Raw genomic sequence first — 19,610 nt, 5'->3', positions numbered from 1 at the left:
ACCTGAACTTTTCAAGTCTTTGTGAATTTCTGCTTTTCAGAGAAGTTACGGCGTCCTCATATGTTAATTTCAATGCATCAGCTTTCAGTAGTTTAACATGCAAAGAAATTAAGTAAAAGAGAATGTTACAAACTACATCAGTTACTTGGCATGCACACAGACAATCAGTTCCAATAGTGCCACTCTCTATTCATTTCATATAGGAGAGCATTACTTGGTTTTCAAAGGAAACACATTTTGTTGGGTGTCTGTCATTATTGGACGATCATTAATAATATGGAATGGAAAGCCTGCAGAATTTTCTTATGGAACAATTTGGTGTCGGGATAGTTGATAGTATTAATTGTTACATACTATTATCTATTTACAGTAGTTACAGTATTTGATTATTTGGAATACAGTTATAAAATATTTATAATGAAATGGAATTCCAAATGTAATTTGTATGTGGTCACGTGTCCATGACATTTTAATATTTCTGAATTTCATTTCACCTACTTACAAAAGTACTTTCAGAACCTGCAGCTTCAATTTAACATTTTGTGTTTGATTGATTCGTGAATGAAACTGCATCACAGGACATATTTATATTTCTGAATGTTTTTCTGAACCCCATTTCCCGGCTGAACATGGTGTTTAGCCCCCCAAGCTCCATCCCTGTTCTCGTATAATGGGGAACCCTGCCGCTCAACATTCCACATTTTCAATTTTCTTCAAGTATGGCATGATTTTAAAGGCTGGTTTACCACAGAAATCTCTCAATGATGAATTAATCATGTATTCAAAGTAAAGAGGAAGAGAAGGAGCACAGCCATAGAGGATGTAGTCATGCCTTACTTGGTTTGTGATTAGTATCATGTGTTTGTGATTAGTATCATGTGTTTGTGATTAGTATCATGTGTTTGTGATTAGTATCATGTGTTTGCTCATATGATTCATGCTGTAATTAAGCAATTTGACCCGAGGGGGTGTGGTATATGGCCAATATTCCACGACTAAGGGCTGTTTTTATGCATGACGCAACGCAGAGTGTCTGGATACATATACCACAAACCCGGAGGTGCCATATTGCTATTATAAATTGGTTACCAATGTAATTAAACAGTATAAATAAATGTTTTGTCATACCTGTGGTATATGGTCTTTCAGCCAATCAGCATTCAGAGCTCGAACCACCCAGTTTCTAATCTCAAACATGAAGCTCGTTAGAGTGCTATTATATCAATTTAAAATACTTTCCTGTTTTTTTATAGTTATACTTCTATCATTGATTTTCACTTTTACATCTTCCTATTATTACGCTTTTAAGAAGCACATAAGGACTGTTTGCAGTGAAGAACACTGCAAACAGTGTTCTTCACTGTTTGCAGCATTCGCCACAACAGGCGAATGCCAATAGTTCTCTAACAAGCCATGGAGTTCAGGTCAGCTGGGGATGGATGAGAAGTTGGGGAAAGAAATTAGCCTTAAAAGGAGGCAGTGAGAGGTCAAGCAATAGTGCCTGGCTCTGGCTGAGCTACCCTCTTACCTCTCCTGGAAAGCTAAGCGGGCCTCAGTGAGGGACGTAACCGTTGCGCAACTTCTCCGTCGATGTAGAGGGTGGCAATTTTTGCCCTTTCTGAATACGGCTGAGGGAAGAGTGATGGGCACTTTTCTGTTACTACTTCTCTGCTGAGTGTAGGCTTGAAGACGCATTAGTTCAACTGGAACTTGTCCGTCTATTGCACACTTCCATTCCGACCCCAGCAAGAGTTGCAGCTCTGACCCCAGCAAGATGTGACTATCCTGATTGTTTGCACTCTTTCCCTTTTTCTTTAAAAGTCCTGCTGTCTAAAAGTCTAGCAGTAGGCCCTGCTTTGCCAGAAAAAATGATCCCTTGTTTGTAAGTATTAACCCGAGTCGAGGTCATTATCTGATGAGCGCAGTTACCTGGAAAAGGGACACCTTGTGTCAGGTGTTCAGGGCTTCTTGGTGGGTCAGGGGTATGGATGAACAGATGCTCCGTCTCACTGAACACAATGAATTACTTATAGGCCGCTTAGGCAAACAAGGAATTGCTCTGCGCAGGTTTACATAACACTGATATGGACATCTGCTAGTGCAACTTTTGAACTTGGCTGCTCTTTAGCGATAGGTAACTAAACTCTTATCAGTTGTGCTGTAGTGCTGTACAGCTGATTAAAACCATTAAATGAAGACTAATCCCCTTTGAATAAAACAACATCCCAACAACCCCAAATTGACCCCCATGTCTTACTAAACCTTGTTAAATGGATAGTATCCCTGGCGTGAAGACATTTCTATATTAAAACCATATTGTCAAACATGGTGTATCCTCATAACAGGAGCCCTGAAACCACACAGCACTCAGCCTGAAGTATTGGTTGTTATATTTCATTATGTAAGAGGCATAAGCATTCCACTCAGAATGATATGACCTTGTATCTGTAAGGGAAAACTACAAACACTAGTGTCTAATGGTCTATTGACTAGACAGAAAACAGAGGGTTCTACATGGAACCCAAAAGTGATCTACCTGAAACCAAAAAGGGTTCTACCTGGAACCAATGGGGGCCGCCAAAAAAACATTATTTACTTTTTTCTTAGAGTGTACAGACACTTACAGACAGAGGTATTTTTCCAGTATCCCTATATACAGCTAACTGCCCTGATACTTAAAGATGTAATTGTTCAGTAGCTCTGTAAAATGGCCCAGCCTTGTGAATCACACACAATAGAGCCATTGTGAGGTTTCAGTGGGGCCTCAAATACATGTCAGAATAAAAAACGGTCTTTACTTGCATTTCAAAGGAAACATTTGTCAAGATACAGTATGCACACACACCCATGAATAAACACCCATCACATGCACGCACACACACACACACACACACACACACACACACACACACACACACACACACACATGGAGACACACACAGAGACACAAATAGAATGAATCAAGCATTTCAATCATTTTTGAGTCTGGGAAAAGAGCACAATAGTTCTCAACACAATGGGGTAGCACATTTGTGTCTGAAAATACACCTGTTGTACATTTTTTTCTTCAAAATCATGGACAGGTACAATGGCAGATTCTGCTTTTGCAGCTGACATCTGCTAAGTTGGTCAAATCCACATAAAGTCAAATCTAACAACATTTTTCCATTTCTTTGTTGAGCATAGACAGCAATTTAGTCCCACTTATTATTGCAGTGAAGGAGATGGTGCTGACTGGGAGAGGCTCTTTTTATGAAGGATTCTGACTTAGAAAGAGACATATAAAATGTATTGGGGGGATGGGAGGGTTGTTGTTGGTGATAAAAATACAAGGCATTCAAATAGCAAATGACATGCTAGGTTATAGCATTGTTAAAGGTGTTTAGTTGCTTCTGTTTCTCTCGGGTAGCTTTTGTATTGAATGTATAGACAATGGCTATGTTGTATTTTCTGCTAATTGAATCACTGAGTAGAACAGCATCTGGTGTCATGGAAATCAGAACAGTCATGAGTATTCATGGTAGAAACCTCAAATACAACAAATAATGCATACAAATCGGTGTATATCCTATTTCCCTCTGTTGCTATAATAGGAGCTTGATTTTCTCTGTCTGTTCTTTAGATCTGTTTATTGTACACGTAGAAACCATTTCCGAACAGAATGTGGCAGCATATGCTTATTTGGTTTCTGTAGTTGACTCTTTTCACCTGTAGGTTATTTTTTGCACGATATTATTGTCAAATGTATTTGAAGCCTATCATCTCGTTCTGAAATACATCCTCTACAGGACTTTTGTTATGAAAGGGGGATTTTTATGTCTTTCCTCCATTCGTTGACGTCACGCTCGTGAAATTGACAGGCCACCCGGGGAAGAGTCGGGATTTAAAGAGATACGTCCGTCGCATAAACTGGAGGTTGTGTTACTGCACATGGCACAAAGATTCACTGTCAATACATTCGGTTCCAGTTCCAGGTCCATCGGTGGCGCGGACAACATCTGCAAGGTATACCTTAGGTCTTTCTCTGATCGACTCTTGTTGTTTTATGTTGGTTGAATAATAACATAATGAACGAGGTATGGATGTGAAGAAACACAAGTATGTAAGGAGGGTAGTGTCTTCTTTTGCCTATATATCATGTTTTGCAAACACCAAGCGTGCGCTGATTTTGATTGACAAAGAAAAAAGAAGCATTGCCACTATTATAAGCTTGGCATCGAGAAGGCTTTCCTTCTATCTAATGAAGTTGAGACTTGAGAGGGTGAGCTGAAATACATAGAAAGGAGATTAAGTATATGCCTATTTGTTACTCACTGTACGCTATCATGGGCTAATGTGCCTCTGTTGAGTTGATCATTTGACTATTTCAGAAATGTGACTTTCATATTGATTCCTTTTTTCATACTCTACCACACTTTCAGATATTACGGGGGACGAGGGGTGAGACCACAAGAGATCAAGCCCGATGGGATGGTGCTCACGTCAACAGGTAGAACTCAGCGAGCACAACTTGTTTTCATTATTTGTGAAGGTGGCTATAGCATAAACTGGAGCTTTATATTTTCGCATGATAAATGGGCAATGTGAATAATAACCTATTGTAAGATTATTAGTAGCCTAGCCTACGATATCCGTTAAACTCTCCATAAAAAATGTGATCAATATGATCATTTTTTTTCTGTTTCACAACGTGAGATTGTTCTGGTTTCTCTCTGACAGTTAGAATGAGAATACTAAAGGCTTGGGAATAGGTTCTATTGATTACAGGAAAGCCCCCGCAAAGAAAGATAATTTCCCTGTCGTGTTTACATAATGGCTATAATTAGTTTTGAAGAGCTCTTTATTACAGTTGTCCCTGACAAATCCAATATCAGCCAGTTGGCTACATCTTCATATTTTTTTGTGATGGACAATCTTGTCCTAGGTTGCCTTTTATTCAGAGAAGCCTACAATACTTTTGTTTCAGGGTGACTAATGTATCTTTCTATTGTATATCTTTTAGGCCTACTATAGACGAATATACTGTATGAACACATGCTCCCGTGCAGCCTCGACCATCAAGCTATAGCCACTTCAGTTTGATGGTTTAAATAATGATTCATTGTCATTTTTTTTGCAGTTGATAAGTAAATGAGTATAATGTCATGTCACAGGGAAGTTGTGAACTCCTTTTTCCATGACCGTTGCCAAGTAAGCTACGCGTTGATGATCTCTGGAAGCTTAAAAAATAAGTTGTTTTTGAAAGACCAAAACAAGTAAATTACTATATAATAGTCCGCCTTGGAAATAAAGAAAATATAATGAACATTTACTCACATTTCCAGAAAATATAGGCCTATTACACAAAAAAAGCACCTGCTTGTCTATTTAGCTTGAAGCAACTTGTTAAAAACATGTTCGCTAACCATTTCAGCACCACCGGGGTGGACAACTCCAATGTGGTGTAGGCTGTAGAGCAGGAAACGTTCCTGCTCGTGGCTAGTCATTTTCAGCACCACCGGGGTGGACAGCTCCAATGTGGTGTAGGCTGTAGAGCAGGAAACGTTCCTGCTCGTGGCTAGTCATTTTCAGCACTGCGGTTTAGTCCTAATAGTCAGGGCCATTTTAGACGAATGGAATATATATTTTGTACAATATTTTTTTTTGCCTAAGCGCAATAAAATGTTTCCATTCACTTGTATGGCATGTTTTAGACTACCAATTAGGTTACAATGTAGGTCGTCCTAATTGTAACATCCTGCATTTATTAGATGAGGAGGTTGTTTAAAATGACTTCATATTTAGAGATGATCCTTATATATAACTGCTCTATACAATTTGAGCATCGAATAGCCGTATTTCAGCGCTCATAGACTTCTGCACGGTGTCTATGTTGAACACACTGGCTGGCAGGTTGTCTGTAAAGTGTCATGATTACACATTTACGTGGCGAAACACTCCCCATAACGGTGCCACAAAGGGTGTGCTACATATGCAGTCTGTACACAGGAAATACAGTAATTTACAGCAGGTGTTAAAACAAGACAGTTTGTGCATTGATCCAATTAATACAATTAGATGCAGCTTGGTTAAGACTAAATAATGTCCAACGAATGAATGCAGGGATAAAGGAGAAGTCTGCAGTTGCTACCTCTAGGGGAAAACACCTGTCTGAATTCCCTGATGTGTGAACCCCACACATGCCTTAAATAAAACCAAACCTCCACACCTACAAACACACCCAGTCATTATCTGTTTCAACAGATTGTTTGAGACTGTAGGCTTATGTCTTTACAGCAAACAAATGTATTTCATATCAAATCAATCCAATTGTATTGTACAATGGCAACCATCTTCTGTTTGCTAAAGATACCCAGGGGGTAAGTATTTTCCCATTCCCCTTTCTCTTAGCACACATAGATAGCTCGCTGCCTTCTTTGTAGCACATTTGACTTATAATGGCTTCCCTTTGTGGAATGATTGGCCATCATGTCCATCGTTTTGGATCATAAATACTTTAAAGGAATATGAGGTAATGTTCTAAATGAATATGTGTGGAACCAGTAGTACTGAGACCTTCAGACAGGAACTCACCATGCTGTGGTGTTTTATCCCAAAGAGGGCAATCTGCTGTTTTTAAGGTGTACCTTCACACAAACCTCCCCTCCACCTTCTATTTTTGCAGCTTTTAAGGGAAAATAAACAATGAATAGCGCCATAGGGACATTTTAGAGTGACATCAAAACACAGCAGAATCTGTGTAAAGCGGGAGCCATTTGTCGCTGTGTTTGAAGTGCAATCACAATCAGCACGCATGGCAGTGACAGTGCTGTTCTCCCCTCAGCATCGATGCCTCATGGAGCAGCAAGGAAGGCTGAGGCCACTGTTTGATCTGGCCTTTTCACTGGGGTCTGAAGAATGAACTTTTTTCTCAGCACAACACAGAATGAACCGGGGTGACCAGGTGCACCCAAGCAGCATAGAGAGAACAGAGAGAGAGAGCAGTAGAGAGAGAGAGCGAGCGAGAGAGAATAACCAGGCTGAACATGAACATAGGGGCTTCTCCAGAGTTCTTACAAACAGATGGCATTGAGACTGATCAGTTTTGTGTCTGAGGTAGGTTAATGTGATAATAAGATACAGAGTACTCGCATCAGTTAGGCTGAGCGACTCTGTCGATGAGACATTGCATGCTCAAAAGCAAGCATGTTTGTCCGACACGTTTTGCATGTAAATTATTTATCCTGACACAAAGTGACATCTAAAGTGCCCTGTTTACACCCCATATAAATGTGTGAAATGGGTTAACATTGCCTTTGTTTCTTTCTGAAGACAATTCTCAGAGACAGATCTCAAGGGTTCTGGCTGACAGGGTCTGTTTTTCTCCAACAGAGTGAGTCTTCATGGAAATGTAAAATTTAATTATGGATCTGGAAGTGAGTCAGAGGAACATTTTCTTTGCAGAAAGACACAGATTGTAATATTTGCATGTTGCATACGTGTGGATTCAGCTTGGTCTCGGCAATAAGTTACCGTTGAGGCTCCAAGATGTTCATGTGATATATTGTTAGAATTGCAACAGATTTGCAAACAAGAATTTCAGTTCTGGATCTGTCACTTAGTTGTATTACTTTACAAAAAATGTGAATCGACTGAACAATTAAATTCCCCGCTTATCTTTCAAGGTCTCGGTTGTGTGAAGTGACATGCCGAGCATTGCCTTCTTCTCCACTGGTCTATTGTAAGTACATTCATCTATATATCTGTATGTGGCAATGTCATTTTTCTATCACCTCTATTTGTGTCAGAGAGTTTCTGTGGATGATTAGCGTGTCTCTGTGTGAAGCTTGTAAACCCAGCTCATTCACTGGAACTCTATTCAACCTCAATTTAGATTTGATTGCTTTGGTTACCGCTACTGTCAATGAGTGTTCCTAAAGATATGACAGGTGTTATCCTACAGATGCGTTCTCCTTCTCTGGTTGCTATGAATCTTTGTTCTGAGTAGCACACAGGTGCACAACCCGGTTGGAGAAGCCGGCTGGAATACAAAAAGCCTTACAATGTCCTGGTGTATGAGCTACACATCAAACCAAAAGGCAGTCAGTGGGAGGTAGGGGGATGGGGGGGCGAGGTAGGGGATGATGAAGGATGGGCAATCTCAGACAAGGGTAGAAACTCAACATCAGAGATGGACCCAGCGAGTGGCCTTAAGTCACAAAGCCCGTCAGGCACATACCTCTCCACCACAGCTAGACCACCTTTCCCCCACCACTGCCACAGCCAGAGCTCCCCCACTGCTAGCCTCGTCTCCAGCATGTATCCACAGGAAAGCGCCATAGCATGGGGTCACTGAACTCTCCCTATGCAATCCTTTTACCCATGAGTGGTGATCACAGCCATGATCACATGCTGCTGACCCATTGGCTCTGACAGAACACAATAGTGTTCAGTGTTCTATCAGTCTATCCATTCTAGCTCTCTGCTTCCTTTGTCATTTTTAGAGTAGCAATCATTTTGTGAAACTTCCACGAAAATAGGCTACAACTGCGTTGATGACAGCAGTGCGTCTAGTGGGAGAAGCAACGAGCTGTTGTAACCCGCTCATCCAGGTTGGCTAAATGTGCTTGATGTCATTTTAAAGCCATGATTGACGTGTCCAGTTTATATGTACTGTTTTTCTATTGTATTGAACTGTACGCATGGTGGGAATGCTGATTCGATTCCAGAGTAGTTGGAATGAGGACGTGTACATGGCATCTTACAGTGTAGAGAAAATTGGATGAATTGATTTGGCACCAGCCAGAGTAGGCTATATGCTTCTGAGCTTTTGCCTGGGTGCCTGTGTTTTTCTCCTTCAGCCACTTCTTTGTTGCTGCCTTGGTTAGAAAGCAATATTGTCATTTGATATTGACTTGAAACCACCTCTGACATGAAAATACAGAGTAAATGTTGTGAGTAAACCCAAAATGCAGTTTTCCTTTATCTCTGATTGATTGAATTGGGTCCTTAGCTTTCTGCGTTGCTGATGAGGATGCCATACTCAAAGCAGGCAGGGTGCACCTGTACAGCATCTAAAAGGCAAATGGCCTGTCATCATATGAAATATGGTGCACTAGGCTTCGGTAAAGACACATGCTTACTGTACTTGAGAATTTTTTTGTCACTTTGACAGATGCAGAGGGGAGCAGAACACATTTCCCACCCCCACATCCTTCCAATTTCAGCAATGAAAAATGAAAGCCCATTTCCCACAGGGCTCCTAGGAAAGAGCAAGCACAGGTAATTAAGTGGAGCTACGCTCAGCCCCTTGTCAAGGCAATTACCACAAATCATATGCTCTTACTGGCTCTAATTACAGTGGATCTGTCTGTCCGCCTTTCCTGGCAGCCTCACTCTCCTCATAGCATTTTTACAACAATAGCAATTATGCCATGTACCATTTACATGTGTAACTTCTATAGTCAAAATAGATGTTGCTTGTAGGGGCTTACCGCAAGTCAATTGTCCTACAAGAGAAGGGGGTTGAGGGAGGGGGGGGGGGTAGATGTATTCATTCAAAATAAATATTGAATAAAGATGTACCATCTAGTATTTTAAAACCATTTTGACTTGTGTCAGATGTTGCAGTGTGACGGTATTTATTTCTTTAACACTCTATTTTGCCCTGGTTGATTCCACTTGTACGCAGATGCACACAATTCAAGCTAATTAAAGTAAATTGCAGGCCATGGATAATGTGCATCCCAAGCCTCTGTCTGCAGTGGAGTACATGGCAGTTAACATGATAGTCTTAACCCGTGACCAATGGCCCAGGAGATGTCTGTGCCGTGCAGTAGCCCCGTCCGGCCCTGCTTACATCCCCCAATGGCCATCCTAGTTAGCCCTGCTAACACAGAATCAATGAGGGGAGGGCTGGAGAGAAAGGGAGGCAGTCATCCCTGTGCCTCTAAGTAGCATGCTTAACTCTGTTCAGTCAGTGGCTTGGGAGAGATGTTCAGCTAATGAATTTAAGGGGTGAATGAACAGCCTTTTAAGGTGCACGCACCATGCTCTCTGAAAGAACATAGTCATTTGATGAGACAATAATTGAATTATAAATTGAGGGCATGGAAGGTGTGGGCCACCTTAAGGTTTATGGATAGGCTCACAGAAGAGTTATCGGGTTACATGGATCATCATTTGTTCGCACAGTGTAGAACAGGACTATGACTGTACACTTTTTTTCGAATTAGGTTTTTGCGTTACAGTACCCCCAACTTTTTTTCCAACCATGGTGCTTACCAAAATGTAATGGAAGGATGAGTGTACAACATTCGAGCTGCAAGCTCTATTCCCATTACACTGTATTCATATTTTTTTCCTGGACAAACCTGTTCATCTTCAGTTATATTTAACCTGTAGCAGGCTTATCAAACCAGCAAGAGTTTTAATGCCAAAGGTCCATCTTTATTCTGAGACTTGTCCTCGTGCTCTATGTGTTTGCCACTTGGCCTCCAGAGAAAACATGGTATCAGATTAGCCGAGTGAGAAGCCAATTAAACAAATGATCTGTGTTCCGCTGCCCAGCATGGTTTGCTTCTGTACGTCTGTGCTCACAGTTATAGAGACAGAAAGATGTATTTGCGCAATGTAGGAAGCAAAATCTACATTTAACTGTAGCTGTAGAATCCCAATCAGATCTTTATCCCCACCAAAAAATGTATGATAGCCAATGATGTAATTATTGTACGGTATTATAATAGAGTTTACATTTGGGCATTTGTCCAATATTGGGAATTATAGTCTGTTAAAAGGTATTTTTTTCACTTAATTATATTTAGGAGACTGGCAGGGGCACCATAATTGAACATTGGTCCTAATTCAACTGGCAGAGGAGCAGAATGTAATGCTGCTTCACTCCCATTGGCTGGCCATGGAGCTCCATTCTGCACACTGTGTCTCCTCATTCTAATTGTAAAGAAGGAAAGGCGTCCATCCTCAGCTAGAGAGCATAATTGAACTAGCTTTAATAATACATCACTATTCAATACCAAGCCTATTATTTTCAGTGGAGTGGAGATATAAAAGAACTGCATTTTCACCTCCCCTTTTCCCGGGAATCTTGAGTAAATGTATAAGTGCATGCAGAGACAGGTTCTGCCACTCAGAGTAAGAGTCGGTGGTATTCATGTGAACAGCGATGCCCATTATATCCAATATAGTTTTTAATGGGGAAAACCATAGTTAATGCGAGCTAATATCCCTTGTAAAGTGTGAGTCTGAAAGTAATACATCACCTCTCTGTTCTGTTCGGTAAGTCAGTGATGACCTAAAGCCACTAATGAAGCTTTCCTTCTGAGCCTAGCATTGGCCTGTCACTCTCCGTTCAATGCCCTATCCAGTACAATGCTGCCCAATTGTTGCCTTCTCTTTGTGCGTGTTAAGCCAAGCAGATCCTTATATAAAATGAATGGGCAATGTAACTTTAACTTGTGACGGCTCCACCATCTCAAAGCACTTGTCGGTCTTCATTGTTACAGCAGGCAGGTGATTTTGATAGGGTAATTGTAAGTGAGAAATCCAAAATAAACACATGTAGAAAGTATGTTATAAAAATCGTCTATATTCGTCATGAAAATAGTATTTCCCCATTTCAAAAAGTCTATCAAAATCATCTGCCTGCTGTTACAATGACAATATTGGCATGTGTTTGGAGGTGGTAGAGTCATCACAAGTCATGTTGAGGTTTGGCTTTACCATCTACAGTTCTAAACACTCACTGGTGCCCATCAAGGTTCATGGTGTTGTTTCAGAACAGAGTGGTAGTGAGAAGTGGTAGGCAAGTGCACACTAAATACTGGCATGAGGCTGAACAGGTTTGGGTTTGGTAAGCTTTGATAGGGTTCTGGGCCCCATATACCTAGGACAGAGCTGAATGTCCCAGAGCCTTCCAGTGTGAGCGAGAAGCATTGAGGTCTGTAATACCTCTCCACTGAGCAAAAATGCAAAGCACTCCCAGATCCACTGGGTTATTTCATCCCCTTCAAATGTCACCAGCCTTTGTTGAGCTCACTAAAAGGTCTCAGTGTGTGTGTGTGTGTGTGTGTGTGTGTGTGTGTGTGTGTGTGTGTGTGTGTGTGTGTGTGTGTGTGTGCGCGCGCATGTGTCCGTGTGTGTGTGTGTGTGTACGTGCTTGCTTGCGTGCGTGTGTGCACGTACCTACCTGTACCTACCCGGTAGACAGCACCACTCTCCTTATGCTCTAAGTCTGCTTGTAATGATTCAGAATCAGAGCCTTTGTTGCTGCTATTCCAGTCTCGTCCATGCTGTACGTATGCAGATAAGTAGAGGAGCCAGCCAGGGACAGACAGACAGGAACAGACAGTGATCAACAGCTTGCTGAAGCCTCTGCTCTACTATCTCCAAAATCCCTCGTTTCCACGGACTCGTCACTTCATTAGCTACCTGATGGAATGCCCGGGCCTGTTCATGCTGTGCTGTACTTCATCATCTCTTGTGACATCACGCCGCTCAGACGTGACCGAATTCCTGGCATTAACACAAGAATGCTAGGATCAACAGTGTTAAGTATCCTACAAGGACAATTCTGGCAAATGATGCATTTCTTTCCTATTTCTTTTCCATCCGCCACAAGGAGATGTGCGGTGTACTCTGAAAGCCTTGTAGTGTAGGTACACACACACACACACACACACACACAAACAAAACAAATAGAAATGGCCTCATTCATGAGATTATGCTAACGCAAAGCACACATCAAAAGGATGTGTGAAAGGTAAGATATAATCTGATTTGTGATTCATAACACATCATCACTCAATGTATCACCATCGTCTTTGGCATCAATGAAAAATGCCTCATAAAATACATAGCTCTCTGAATGTGTCCTTTATTCACAATTCCATTTTCTTTTCTCCCCCTTCTCTGAGCCCAAGTATACCTCCCTGTATTGGCTGAGCTTTAGGAAACCAATAGATGCACTTTTACTTTTATTCATTTTCTCTCTTTTATTAAAACTGGGAGCTTGTCCCTTAAATCAACTGTGTCTTTCAATTTTAGTGGACTTTTAGAGGCTGGGGATATGAGGACAGGTGATAGCCTTTCGAAATGAAAGGGGGTGTATTTCGATGTGTGTGATATGTGCTGTGTGTGGAAAGGGCATATAGGCTACAGGTTTTACCACATGATTTACAGCTGCAGAGGGGGATCCGTGTGTACACAACAGATGTACTATTTTTCTTTGTTTATTTGCTTTATACGTTTGTAAACAGGTTTATGTACCAACACAAATCTCTTTATAACATCAATATATCAAATCCAATGATTATGGTTTGTCTAAGCATGTAATCGGTCTTGCACGCTATCTCAATTATTTGATCAATTGTAAAATATAAATGGAATATTGAAGAATAAATATGTTGTGCAGTAGCCTGGCTTTATGATTGTAAATGGGAAAAAATGTTCAGGTGAATAACGATATGTTTATAATTTGTCATTATCCTACTCTATGCTTGCAGGAGAATGTGCACTTTGGTCCTGGACGCTGTGGAAGACTAGTGATTTTGTTGTTGTAAATTTAGCTCTCTGACAACAAGTCACTGTCTACCTCAGTGACCAGGTCCCACACACCATTATTTAAACAGCTTTTAGTTCAGTCACTGCACAAGATGAAATTTTAGTCCACCCACAACGCTTTTAGTTTCCTATTCATCAGGCAGCACATTTGGAGTGAGCCCTACGGACCTTCAGTTCAGAACGTAGAGTGCACTCATAGTTTATTGTTGTTTGCAGGCTGCAACAAACCTTTAAATCATTGTTTATTGTTTGTGAATTACAGCAGTTTTGTTTGTGTTGCAGCCAAATAAAATGTGTAAACAATAAATGCTAGCAAGAACTATGGTGTCAAATCATACTATGGTGTCAAATGTTCTTCTGAACCTGAAGATGTCACTGCATTTTCCAATCCAGTCAGTGAGATCCTAATGCTGTCTAAGACGGTAAGTCCAGCCAGTGAGATCCTTACACTGTCTAAGACGGTAAGTCCAATCAGTGAGATCCTTACGCTGTCTAAGACGGTAAGTCCAGACAGTGAGATCCTAACGCTGTCTAAGACGGTAAGTCCAGACAGTGAGATCCTAACGCTGTCTAAGACGGTAAGTCCAGACAGTGAGATCCTTACGCTGTCTAAGACGGTAAGTCCAGTCAGTGAGATCCTAACGCTGTCTAAGACGGTAAGTCCAGTCAGTGAGATCCTAACGCTGTCTAAGATGATAAGTCCAGACAGTGAGATCCTAATGCTGTCTAAGACGGTAAGTCCAGCCAGTGAGATCCTTACGCTGTCTAAGACGGTAAGTCCAGCCAGTGAGATCCTTACGCTGTCTAAGACGGTAAGTCCAGCCAGTGAGATCCTTACGCTGTCTAAGACGGTAAGTCCAGCCAGTGAGATCCTTACGCTGTCTAAGACGGTAAGTCCAGCCAGTGAGATCCTAACGCTGTCTAAGACGGTAAGTCCAGCCAGTGTGAACAATTCTACACTCTTCTCTCACTCATGAAAGTGTACATAAACGTATACTAATTATTTCCCTAATTTAACAGAGCACAAACTACCCCGGAAAGGAATGTGGGGTATACAAGTGTACAAGGGATGTAGATAATTATACATAATTCCATGTGTGTGTTTGCAATTAAAGTATTACACTATATAAAACATATGCTTGTAGCTTGTATATTGTGTATTGATTTTATACCAATTTCACCACAATGTAAGTCAACATCACTACTAAGACCTCAACACTGTTCTCTTGCAATCTGTAAATAATCTATGATGAAATAAAGCACTTTTGATATGTCATGCACAGATTTTTCGAATGTAAATTAATTCAACATCTCATTCTATGATAATCAATTCAATCAAGCAAGGTTATGAATCTATTTAGTTTAAAGGATGGATGGTGCATTTATGAACTATTGTCATAGTAATTACCCCATGTAGTAAAACCATAGATGGATGGATGGATGAATTAATATATCGATTGATATACTAATAAAAGCATTCTATAATAGCTTGTCTGTGGGTATACATATGCATTACAGAGATTGAACAATGAGAGTGGGTGTTACCTTCAACTCTCAGTGAACATGTAGGATGTTTCCATGGATATTGCCATAGCAACCCAACCTGAATGACTAGCCTCGGCCTTAAGCTACCCAGCAGCACAGAATGGGCTATATGATTTTAGAGGCCTTGAGGGTCATTGTTGATGACACTACGCATCCCCTTTATCAATCAAACACTAGGTCCCTGAAGATTGTTCAAAGGTCCAATGCAGCAGTTTTAATATAAATATCAAATCATTTCTGGGTAACAAGTACCTTACTGTGATCGTTTTTAATTATAATGGTCAAAAAGAAACAAAAATAGCTTCTTAGTAAACAACCATTTCTCAAGCAAGAATTTTGTTCGGACTGTCTGGTAGTGGTCTGAGTGGGAAGGGGAAAACTGAAAACTGTTATTGGCAAAGAGGTTAAGAACTATTTTTGTTATTGATTTTTTTAAACTAATTAACCGCCTGGTGATTCACCAGGCAGCCTAAAACTCCATCCCACCAAAACAGGCAGAAATTTCAAGCAGTCTTTTCAAACAGCTCTTATACTAAAAGGGCATTATCATAATTTTCACAATTTCACAGAATTATTCTAACCTGTGGAAATATATATAAAACACATGACAAATCTCATTCTGTACTAAACGGGGCCTTTAAAAACTCATTACTTCAAAGAGCAGTGGGTTTATTAGATATTGAATAGATGGCCATTTAGATGAGCATTATTTAGGTTGTTACTGTGACCTAGAAGATGATAGTGGCAGGCAGGGTGATCCTCATACCCAGTAACAAGCTTCAGGCTGCTTTATATAGAAACTAGCAACAGCTAGCGAGCAAGAACTGGGTAAGGCCTATAATGATTCATTTCATTCAAGGGAGACTGATTTGAAACAGGGGTTTGCTGTTTGCAAATTAGGGTTGTAAAGCTACCGGTAATTTACCAAAGTTACTGGAATCTTCAGTAATGTTGGTAATTAACATCTATGGTAATTTTGTAATATATACTTGAATAATTTTTTAAAAAACGTATTAATATATAGTATTAATTTTGTCCATGAGTTTGCCATGATTTTCTAGTAGATAGACCATATGTTTCAAGATAAAGTAGCCTAATTTATGAAAAAAGCATCTAATCAACAATGTCATTATTTTCAATTAACTCTGCAACTCTTCCAACTGTTTACTTTTTTCACAGCTGCCACCAGTTTCGTGCCAGAACATTTACAACAAAGACATATTGACATAGTAAATAAATAAAAGTGTGTAAAATATATATATAAAGGATATTGGTGTTCACTAAGTTTATATTTAAGATAATGTTTTACAGCTTTGTCATTCTATTTTGTTATTTGTTATTTGATTAAATCATGTTTTTTACATGATAAGGTCACTCAGAGGCCCAGAGATAATTACAGATGCCTGTGATAATCTGAAGTACCCAAAAAGGCCACTAGATGTCATCTGATAAAACTCCAAACAAAATTTGAAAGTTACCAAAATGCTAGTAGTTTACTCGTAAATTTAGAAAGTTTCCAGTAATATACCGTTCCTTTGCAAACCTATTTCAAAAACATAGTAACATTATCATTGTGTGATAGCAGGCACAGCACCATTGCACAAAGACCCTTTTTCTTTCTTTGAACAAAAATCATACTTACACATGTCTATTAGTCAAATCAATGCATCAAATCACTTTTTTTTTTGCAGTCTGCAGTAATCAAAAGTAGGCCTACAACTTAAAGCTACTTTTGAGAAAGCTACTCTCACTCCCCTTCAATAGGTCTACTCCCCAGGTCATAGTTATACATGTGTCCTCAATCAATTTTTCAGTGTAAAAAGGGTCAAATTCAAGAATTCTATCCCTAGTAACAGTAGGTCAGCTCTGTCTCACCCCTTTCCTTGCAATAATCACCAGATCAATCAACCTTACCTGGTAAAATAAATGTAAAATGAATAATCGCAAGACATTTTGCCCCGGGGGATGTATTTGGTCTTCAGCGAGGGCCGGAGTGCCGCACTGAAAATGTGTTATTATGTCCTCGCTGTCCAAATTTGAGTAAAATAATAGTAGTAAAATAATAGTTCTCTACTATTTCTCTACTACTATACTTATTATTTTTTTCGATGCTCCCTGACTGTCATAGGTCATTATTAGCGAGCTGGACACAAGTTTTAAAAAACGTACGAATGTAGGTCTACCCCCCCACACATAAAAAAATATATAGAAATAAAAAAATACCCGAAGGCTACACTCCTGGCTCAGAGGATATGGTAGTCATAAAACTGTCGACTGGCTCCACAAAACATCTCAATCTGCAGTCAGAGGTTATCAGAGAGCGCCACCTGCGGCTCAAGAACAGAAGCTGCACTATCAACTTTGGTCCCATTTTCAAATACACATATTAATGGATTCGGCAGCCACACCCGTTGCTGACAGGTGTATCAAACCGAGCACACAGCCATGCAATCTCCATTGACAAACATTGGCGGTAGAATGGCCTTACTGAAGAGATCAATGATTTTCAACGTGGCACTGTCATAGGACGCCACCTTTCCAACAAGTCATTATCGTCAAATTCCTGCCCTGCTAGAGCTGCCCCCGGTAAACTGTAAGTGCTGTTATTGTAAAATGAAAATATCTAGGAGCAACAACATCTCAGCCTCAAAGTGGTAGGCCACACAAGCTCACAGAACGGGACAGCCAAGAGCTGAAGCGTGTAGAGCGTCTATCCTGGGTTGCAACACTCACTACCGAGTTCCAAACTGCCTCTGGAAGCAACGTCAGCACGGTAACTGTCGTGAGCTTCACGAAATGGGTTTGGGTTCCGTGGTCGAGCAGCCTCACACAAGCCTAATATCACCATGCGCATTGCCAAGCTTTGACTGGAGTGGTGTAAATCTTGTTGCCATTGAACTCTGAAGCAGTGGAAACACATTCTCTGGAGTGATGAATCATGCTTCACCATCTGGCAGTCCGACGGACAAATCTGGATTTGGTGGATTCCGGGAGATTGCCACCTGCCCCAATGCATAGTACCAACTGTAAAGTTTGGTGGAGGACCAACTGTTGACGAGCAGACCATACTTTTGGTCATGTAGTGTACCTTTCAGTGCTACTATCAATAGAACCCCCATGAAATGTGTGCACAGTGCAATTTGTAAGACACGCATATACAAGAAGTCCTGAATGTTTATGACATTATCTGTAGCACAGAATAAAGCAGTAGGCTAATAACATGGTAACAGTGTGGTCATAGTTACTCATCATGAAAATATTGTTCCATGAAGACACCCCTTCATTTCAGTCATTAAGCAAATTAGGGTTGTAAAAGCTACCGGTAATTTACCAAAGTTACTGGAATCTTCAGTAATATTGGTAATTAACATCTATGGTAATTTTGTAATTTATACTGAATATTTTTTTTCTAAACGTATTATCCAGAGCAACTTATATACATTTTCATACTGGTCCCCCATGGGAATCAAACCCACAACCCTAGCATTACAAACAACATGCTCTACCAACTGAGTCACAAGGGACCCTTGTTTCAGGGTAATACGCCACACCAGATCTGGGTTTAAATACTATTTAAGGTATTTTTAAATTACTTTCACACTCATTTCAAAGTTTGGATATTTTTTCTTTGACAATAAACCTAGTTGAATATTTGAACATTTATTTTGGAAATACACTTGAAAAGAATTGGCATGTACTCAAAACACAAATATTTAAATATTCCAGTCCCATGCTGTCATGGATCCCTCCGAAACTTTCATTACGCACACCTGGCCCCTATTCCCATTGATTAGTAAGTGTGCCCTTGGTTTATCATTGTCCTGTCGATTATTGTTACAATGTCCGTTGGTTCATGTGAGTACCTGTGTTGTGTGTTTTGGCTTTCGTGCCATTGTGGTTTGCGCAGATGATTACAGGTCTCGTCCCATGTGTTAATCATTGTGCGCTTGTGTTATTTATTCGAGGTACTCCTCGCTCTTTTGTTTTGGGTTTCAACCCTGTGTTTTGTATAGTGTTTGTTTCGTCCTCGTCCCCATGCCTTTACACTGCACGCCGTAATTTGGGTATAATTCAAAAAAAATATTACGCATTCCTGCTCCTGTCTCCCGAATCATTCGTACCGACGTGACACATGCATTTAAACCCAGGTCTGTCTTGAACTCACTGAAATCAGATTTCCCAGTGGCTGGCCCACCACCACAGAATGCACTGAGCTAGGCTGATAGCTCAGTCCCAGTTTCCAGTTGTTTTGAGCACGGCAGAAGTCATGCTAGATTGACACCATGGCCAATGTTCAATGTTTATCCTTTAAAGCTTGGAAAAGAGACCTATACTTGGGACCACACGAAATCTGAATAGGAGGCTAGTGATTGCTTTGCAATGCTTGCTGTTAGCCACTGAGTCATTCCAAACCACTCATTGTTGAATTTGTGATTTCCAACTTGATGTGTAATGTTTATGGCCGATGAGCACCGATACGTTTTATCTATAATTTCTCTTCATATGAC

The sequence above is a fragment of the Oncorhynchus nerka genome, linkage group LG9a, assembly GCF_034236695.1.
Source record: "Oncorhynchus nerka isolate Pitt River linkage group LG9a, Oner_Uvic_2.0, whole genome shotgun sequence".
NCBI lineage: Eukaryota > Metazoa > Chordata > Actinopteri > Salmoniformes > Salmonidae > Oncorhynchus > Oncorhynchus nerka.
This window is presented reverse-complemented; position numbering follows the sequence as displayed.